The sequence below is a fragment of the Helianthus annuus genome, chromosome 6, assembly GCF_002127325.2.
Source record: "Helianthus annuus cultivar XRQ/B chromosome 6, HanXRQr2.0-SUNRISE, whole genome shotgun sequence".
NCBI classification, from domain to species: Eukaryota; Viridiplantae; Streptophyta; class Magnoliopsida; order Asterales; family Asteraceae; genus Helianthus; species Helianthus annuus.
In genome coordinates, this window is record NC_035438.2 from 57746940 (window position 1) to 57756005 (window position 9066).

A 9066-nucleotide genomic window follows, 5' to 3' on the forward strand; every position below is an offset into this window, starting at 1 on the left:
CGTTGGCCATTGACTTTAAATGGTATCCCATTTCGAGCTTTAAATTCTACTGTACCGTGAGGAAAAACGTGGGTGACGGAAAAAGGTCCTGACCACCTAGATTTTAGTTTTCCAGGAAATAATCGAAGTCGTGAATTAAACAATAGAACTTGATCCCCTACCCGAAATTCATTAGACTTAATGTATTTATCATGTAAATTTTTCATTCTTTCTTTATAAATTTCGGAGTTAGAATATGTATAGTTCCTTAATTCGTCTAATTCATTCATTTGACAAAATCGATTTTTACCGGCAGTTTCTAAGTCTAAGTTTACATTTTTTATTGCCCAGTAGGCTCTGTGAGCTATTTCTACTGGCAAGTGACAGCTTTTTCCATAGACGAGCTTATATGGGGTTGTGCCTATAGTGGTTTTATAAGCAGTTCGAAAGGCCCATAAAACATCGTCTAATTTGTCGGCCCATTCCTTTTTATTTAGTCCTACGGTTTTTTCAAGTATTCGTTTTAAACCTCGGTTAGTCACTTCGGCTTGCCCATTTGTTTGAGGGTGATATGCCGTCGAGACCCGGTGATAGACCCCATACCTTGTTAATATTTTTCGAGTTGATGATTGCAAAAATGGGTACCTCTATCACTTATCAAAGCTTTTGGTGTTCCGAAATGAGAAAATAATTTTTTCAGAAATTTTACCACTACTCTTCCATCATTTGTTGGAAGAGCTTCGGCCTCCGCCCATTTAGACAAATAGTCGACTGCCACAAGTATATATTTGTTTCCTTTTGACGGTGGGAAAGGTCCCATGAAATCGAGTCCCCACACATCAAAAATTTCACAAACGAGAATGCCGTTTTGAGGCATTTCGTTTTTGGAAGAAATATTACCTGATCTTTGGCAAGCATCACATGTCTTTACAAGGTTTTGCGCATCCTTGTAAATGGTTGGCCAATAAAATCCTGAATCAAATACCTTTCGTGCGGTACTCGCGGCACCATGATTTCCTCCGTATGGACCTTCATGACAGTGACGGAGAATTCTTCGTGCTTCATTACCATGGACGCACCTTCGGATGAGCTGGTCGGCACACATTTTGAAAAGATAAGGGTCTTCCCAAAAGTAATGCTTTACATCGCAAAAAATTTCTTTCTTTGGTGATGTGGCCATCCCTTGGTGACTGTACCGCTAGCTAGATAATTAGCATAGTCGGCATACCATGGTTCTTGTCTACTCTCCATCAACTCGAAGGACTCTGTGGGAAATTTTTCGTTGATTTGCTCGTCCCTGGTTGCTTCCAAAGCTGGGTCTTCTAGGCGCGAAAGATGATATGCAGCAGTGTTTTCTGCTCCTCTTTTGTCCTTGATTTCGATGTCGAATTCTTGGAGGAGTAGAATCCATCTGATCAAACGGGGTTTTGCGTCTTGTTTCTTGAAGAGGTACCTGATAGCTGCATGGTCTGTATAGACTGTAGTTTTAGAAAGAACAAGGTAAGAACGGAATTTATCAAAAGCAAATACCACGGCTAGTAATTCTTTTTCTGTAGTTGTGTAATTTTCTTGTGCATCGTTAAGCGTTTTACTAGCATAATAAATTGGGTGGAAATGCTTTTCTTTTCTTTGTCCCAAGACTGCTCCAACGGCAAAGTCACTTGCATCACACATGATTTCGAAAGGGAATTTCCAATCACGCGCTATCATTATAGGTGCATTGACTAGCATTTCCTTGAGGGTTAGAAATGCTTGATTGCATTCCTTGTCAAAGATGAAAGGTGCATCTTTTTCAAGTAATTTTGTTAGAGGTCTTGAAATTTTTGAAAAGTCTTTGATAAACCTTCTATAAAATCCGGCATGCCCTAAGAAACTTCTGATTGCTCTCACGGAGGATGGTGGAGGTAATCGAGAAATAGTTTCTATTTTTGATCGATCGACTTCCATTCCTTCGCTTGAGATTTTGTGACCGAGTACTATTCCCCCGTTACCATGAAATGGCATTTTTCCCAGTTAAGGGCGAGGTTAGTTTCCTCACATCGGGATAGCATTCGTTCAAGATTATCGAGGCATTGGTCATATGAGTCTCCAAAGATAGAAAAGTCGTCCATGAAGACTTCCATTGTCTTTTCTATCATATCATGGAAAATGGCTACCATACAACGTTGGAATGTTGCAGGTGCATTACATAGACCGAATGGCATGCGTCGATAGGCGAAAGTTCCGTAGGGGCATGTGAAAGTTGTTTTCTCTTGGTCTTCTGGTGCTATCGGTATTTGAGAGTAACCTGAAAAACCATCTAAGAAACAATAAAATTTATGACCGGATAGTCGTTCTAACATTTGATCAATGAAAGGCAAAGGAAAGTGATCTTTCCTTGTTGCTTCATTTAATCGTCTATAGTCTATACAAACTCTCCATCCTGTGACGGTCCTTGTTGGTATTAGTTCATTTTTCTCATTAGTTATTACCGTCATACCTCCTTTCTTTGGGACTACTTGGACGGGACTCACCCATGGACTATCGGAGATAGGATAGATTAGTCCGGCGTCAAGTAGCTTGATGACTTCATTTTTAACCACTTCTTGTACATTTGGATTTACTCTTAGTTGTGGTTGAATTACTGTTTTGTAGTCATCATTCATTAAAATTTTGTGCGTGCACATGGTAGGACTTATTCCTTTAATATCTACAAGCTTCCAAGCGATCGCGTTTTTGTGTTTTTTAAGAAGATTAACTAATTTCTCTTTTTCTATGTTACTTAATTTAGAAGAAATAACTACAGGTAAATTACCATCTTTGTCTAGAAAAGCATATTCCAAACCTTTAGAAAGTTCTTTGAGCTCAATGGGTGGGTCTTTAGAAGACACCTTATTTTGTGGCTCATCTAAATCAAGAACCTTAAAGGTTTGTTCTATGGCGATTTCTTCTTCAACAAAGTGGTCATCTTCTTCAGTTGTATCGGGTGGTTCAGCTTCATCTTCAATTAGGGGGTCATTATTGCCAAAAGGATATTTCATTGAGCGCTTAAGATCTATGCTCCTTTTGAATGCCCCTAACTGAAGAGGTAGATTGTTGAATTTCCGGTTTTTCAAAGCTTTATGAGTTTGTACAAAAGGTTTTCCCAAGACTAAAGGAGCGTCATCGAGGATGACAAACTGGGTTGGGATTACCATTTGATTTGTTTGAACCAAAACATCTTCAACTACACCGATTGACTTTATCACTTTCCGATCGGATAAAAAAATGGGTATTTGAAGTGGAGTAAAATCACTAATACTTAATTTTTCAAAAATGTAGTTAGGCATTATGTTAACACAAAGATCTTTATCAATGGTGATATTACTAATAAATGAATTTTGAAAGAAACATGGAACCGGTGTAATGTTAATTTCAAAAGGATCTTCTTTTATTAGCGAGGTTTGATCATTAGTTAACTTAACACTTACTATTTCTTTGATTTTAGCACTAGTGTTTAACTCTTTTAAAAACTTGGCATGAGGGGTTACTAAACAATGATTTTCGAAAGTAGGTGACAAGAGATTAATTTCTTCAAAATTAGACTCTTCTTGAATTTTAACATTATCGGACTCACCTTTTCCGTTGTTTAACTCATGTGTCGGTTTTTCACTTTCTTGTTCTTCCATTTTTACATTTTCAACTATCTCTACGTTATTATTACAATTTAATTCTTCTCTTGCGCGGGATTCCTCTTCCCTTGCGCGAGATTCTTTTATGTAATGTTCGATAGTTTTAATGTGTTCTAATATCCTATTGGTCACTTCGGTGAGAGAAAAAGAATTGGGATCCTCGAAGCTTGAATCCGGTTGTTCGATCCTTGGCTCCTCATAGTACTCATATGAAGTAGATGGTTCACACCATTGTTCTTCATTGTAAGTATATGGTGGATAAGGGTCGAAACTTTGTTCTTCATAGTACTCATATGAGGTGGGTTGTTCACGCCATGGTTCCTCATAATAAGAGTATGAAGGTGGTGGCTCATATCTTGAGTCTTCAAAGTATGAGTATGGAGGTTCATACCTTGGTTCATCAAAATATGAGTATGAGGGAGGAGGTTCATACCTTTGGTCTTCATAGGATGTGTATGAAGTTGATGGCTCGTACCTGGGCTCCTCATAATGGTTGTATGAATTGGATGGTTGATATGAGTGATTATATTGAACCGAGCGTGTGTTACGACAATTAGTGCAATAATTACCCCTATAATCATCCTCATCATAGGTGTAGTTGTAACCTCCTGAGTATTGATCCATAAGAATCACTCAGCAGACCACAACTGAGTCTCGGGACCAGAAAACAAAAATAAAGACGGAAACAGAAGCTGGACACGGCCCCGTGTTCAGTGAACATGGCCCGTGGTCAGGATCTGTATCTGGGCGTTTTAATTAAGGTTACAGGTCACGTTGGACACGGGGGCGTGTTCAGTGGACACGGCCCCGTGTTCAGACTCTGTATCTGGGTATCTAACTAAAAATATGCAGCACGGGGGCGTGTTCAGTGAGCACGGCCCCGTGTTCAGGCTACTGTAATTGCAAACTAATCTAAAATGCAGAAAAAATTGCGCGCGTTTTAAAAAGGTTTTGAAAAACTGATTAGGCCGTCAATTTTAAGCTTTCTTAAAATCCTTGTGTCCCCGGCAACGGCGCCAAAAACTTGATGTGCGTTAGGTGCGATATATTTTTAATGTATATTTTAAGCCCTTTTTACACTTTTAGCCAAGTTTTAAATTTATAAAACACGATATTTACTAACACTAAACACACATATGGGCAAGTGCACCCATCGTGGACGTAGTATAGTGTTGGTAAGATACCGAGGTCGTCCAAGGACACAAGAGCTTTTAGTACCGGTTTATCCTCAACGTCTAATCAAATCAAAATGTAAAAAAAAAAGGTTTTTAAACTAAGAAAATAAAAACTAACTAAATGCTGAAAAATAAAAATAAAATAAAAACAGATAGACAAGATGAATCACTTGGATCCGACTAGTGTGTTAGTATAACCTTTGATTATTTTCGCACTTTTGCACTTGTTTAAGAGATTATCTTAGTTATTGTAGTAGGCCCCTCTTTTGAAGGCGACGTTACCCTCAACCCAGTAGTTTAAGTCAGCAAGGATACAATCCTAAAGGGTTGGATTATTGGAAGATAATGAATTAAGTTATTAATGCAAATTGTGGTAGGCCCCGCTTTTGGCGGTGACGTTACCCTCGACTAAGTAGTCTGAGTCTGCAGGGATACAGTCCTAAATAGCCGGGTTATAATATTAATAGTAGTTAACTTATGAGGGGGTCAAAGAGTTTGGATCCCCGCCATCCAATACCTATGGGCATTGAAGGAGATCCTACTAAATTTGACCCAGGTCCCTTGCAGGACCTCTAAACGCTGAACAAGGGCAAGACCCTTACCAAACCGTTCCCTTAACCCCCGACCAGGTAGCCAACATACCTCCATATAGACCGTGGAGATATGAATGGTGAAAATCTTTTATTTTATATAGACAGTAAAATAATGCCAAGACACCACGGACAAACGATAAGGAAAGATCACCTTCAACATAAGTAACTAGTTATTAAAGTCATTAATACAAAACCAAATAAAAAGTGCAAAAGATTAAAAATAAAAAGTATTATACTAAACACTTGTCTTCACCAAGTGATGTAAGAGACTTAGGCAAACATGGCCTTGATTGTCAAGAACTCTTACGATCAATCTTGGATCCCGAGACGACTCACACACTCTACGATGGACAATGGATGATGGTGGTGGATGATGGTGTTATGGTGGTGGTGGGTGGTGGATGAAGTGTGAGAGAGGTGGTGTGCCAAGGGATGAGTTGAAATGAAACCAAGCACTCCTATTTATAGGCTGAACAGAAGGCTGGGCACGGCCCCGTGTCCGCTGGACACGCCCCCGTGCCCGTCTGACGCTCTCTCTCTTCATTAATTGTAATTCGCAATTACAATTAATGCGCCTGCTGTACTTTCGCCACGCCCCCGTGCTCACTAGACACGGCCCCGTGGTGGGCAATAGAAGCTTCTATATGTTTGTCTTTTCTGCTGCTTCTTGGGCACGGCCCCGTGCTGGCTGAGCACGGGGCGTGTTCAGTCTTCTGATCTCTCTTCTTTGCTTGGGAGGATGCCGTTGAGGGGTCGGGCAATCTACTTTTGTTCCTTTTCTTGTATTTATGTTAGAATTAGCTGTCTTTTTACTTCTTTTGTGAATTTGAGCTCATTTCATCCTGAAAATACAAAAGGAGGACAAAAACACTCTTTTTCCAACATTAGTACTCAAAAAGGGTTAGTTTTATGCCTTATTTGATGTAATTTATATGTTGCATTTTACACACATCACTAAACTAACTTCTAGTTTCAACCTAAGCCTAGACCCCCCCCCCACACCTATGATCGGCCAACAAGGGCCCCACACCATGGATTTTATTTAGTTATTATAATAGATTATGTTTGTTCTTTTAAAAGCACATAAACCATGAGATAAAGCTTGTGGATGGATTATAAGTTGAACCAAAAGCACATAACCTCTCATTTCTACACAACACCCACACTTCACTTCTCTTCCTCCTCCCTCTTCTAGTCTTGGCCAAACACCTACCTCCACACCATCATCATCATCTTCCATCTTCCATCTTTCATACATTCTACATATATACAAGGGTGCTAGAAGACACATAAGGAAGCTTGGAGCCTTTGGAAGCTAAAAGACCCTTCTCTTGTGCTTTTATCCACCACATTTATCATCTTCATCAACTAGTGATCATCCCTAACCTTGAGCTAGTAGTAAGAACACTCTACACTTCATTTTACATCTTGTTTAAGGGGTTAAAGAATGATACATGTTGTTAATCATGAAGAACACTAAGAATCTTGAACTTGAATCTTGAACATAAGCTTAAAATCATAAGAAATCATGATATTTATGTGTTGTTATGCTTGTTGATTGTTGTTTACTCATGTTTTTGTTGTTGATCATCATATGATCTTGCTAGATAATGATTAAAAACATAATCTAGCAAGATGAGAGGATGAAAATGTTAAAGATCCATAGATGATCCTCATGTAAATCATTAACTTGAAAGTATAAGTTGTTTTCTTGTTAAGTGATGATCAAAGTAAGTTGTAAGTCTTGTAAATCTATGATTTCAAGAATGATTTTTCAAGACATCAAGCTAAAAATACAAAGTTTACTTAATCTTGGTTTTTAAAGAAATAAACCACATTTTTAGTGGTTAATCAAGTGTAGGATCATGTATTTAACAAGAAAAATCTAACAAGAAACATTTTTATAAAAATTAATTACAAGTTGTGAAGATCTAATTTCTTCAAGAATGAAGTTTTTAAATAAAAAACCACACTTTAAAGGGTAACTAGACTTACTAAATACACTAGTAAGTTACTACACATTTTTATAAATTTTCAAGTTCATGAGGTAGTAGTTTATGCTTGATTTTTTCAAATTGGTAAGTGTAGATTTATTTGTTGTTGATTGCGTTGATTTATAAAAGAAAATGATATGCTTTGAAAGCTTGGAAACCTCTATTTTCAGGGGAAACTACGGCAAAATTTTTCTAAAAATTAAACACTTAGAAAAATATTTTTAAACAAATATTTACAAGTATATTCTAAACCATGAATTTTCATATAAAGTTTGCCATAAATTTTGTTACAAGAATTATAAATATTGGAGGTTAGTTTTTATAAAAAGTGACTAAATATGTATTTAGGAAAATATATATTTAGAAGTCACCATGTGTGAGAATATTTGTATATTATGTGTATTAGGTATATTATTTTTGGACTTAATAATATAACTCATCAAAATACCAAAAAATACAATCCAAAATATTACCAAAATTCCAAGAGAATGAATATACCAAGAATACCCAAAATATTGGAGAAACCAAACAAAAGAATATAACTTACAAAAATATTCCGGAAATTTATTCATGAGTATATTTTGGGACACCAAGAGAACAAAATATGATTTTTACAATTATTACAAAATATATCGTTTTTTGTACAAGGATAAAACATATTATTTTGGCAAGTAAAAATATATATTTCTTGGAATTATTAGAAGATGTATTATTTTTGGAAGAAAATATATATTTTCTCAAACAAACATGAAATACATTAATTTTGGGAGAAAATGTATTTTCTTGAATAAACATGAAATACATTATTTTTGGATGAAAAATGGATTTATATATATTTTCTAAGTTGGACTTGAAGATATAATATTTTTGGAAATTACATGAAAATACAATTATTTTTGCCAAAGGAAAAATTATAAATAATATTTCTAAGAAATATTTCTTAAAATATATATTTTGGAAATATATAATTATATATTGATGTATTTTTACTAGAAATATTATTCCGGGAAAGTTAATACAAAAATTAAGTATAAGGATACTTAATAAACACAATAAAAATACGTATTCTCGTACGTATAAATACACACCGGAATACGCCACCGATATTTGGCAAAATATAAAAGTATAAGAATACGAATACAAATACACCCATCCTTGGGAAGGATATACATGTATAAATACATAGAAGTAACAAGTTAAAATATATTATTTTAACTATTATTCCAAAATTTAACAAATATAATTTAAGTTAAAATATTTATTATTTTAACAAATAATTATATAACTTGGAATAATATTGAAGACACAATGAAACGTAAATCAAAGACTCTAAATAAGACTAAGCCAAGGCATGACCCACTCGTCTAATAGATCGTAGTACGTTGTAGGTAGTCGTGTACACCAGAGGAAACTTTGAGTTACAGTCGGATTCGAAGAACGCAAAACTGTGAGTTCATGTTCCCACTTTCTTTTAACTGTTTTCGTTTTATAACTTCGGGGGTGAAATACATGTTACAAATGTTACAATGATTACAAATGGTATGGTTAGTAAAGAAATGAACTGTTAGATCATGTGAATGGGTAGGCGTTAACTTGAGACCACTAATCCTATTATAAGGACCGAGCGGCATGAGTGATAGATCTATTTGGGTGTTGCGAGCCCCACCCATGGGCC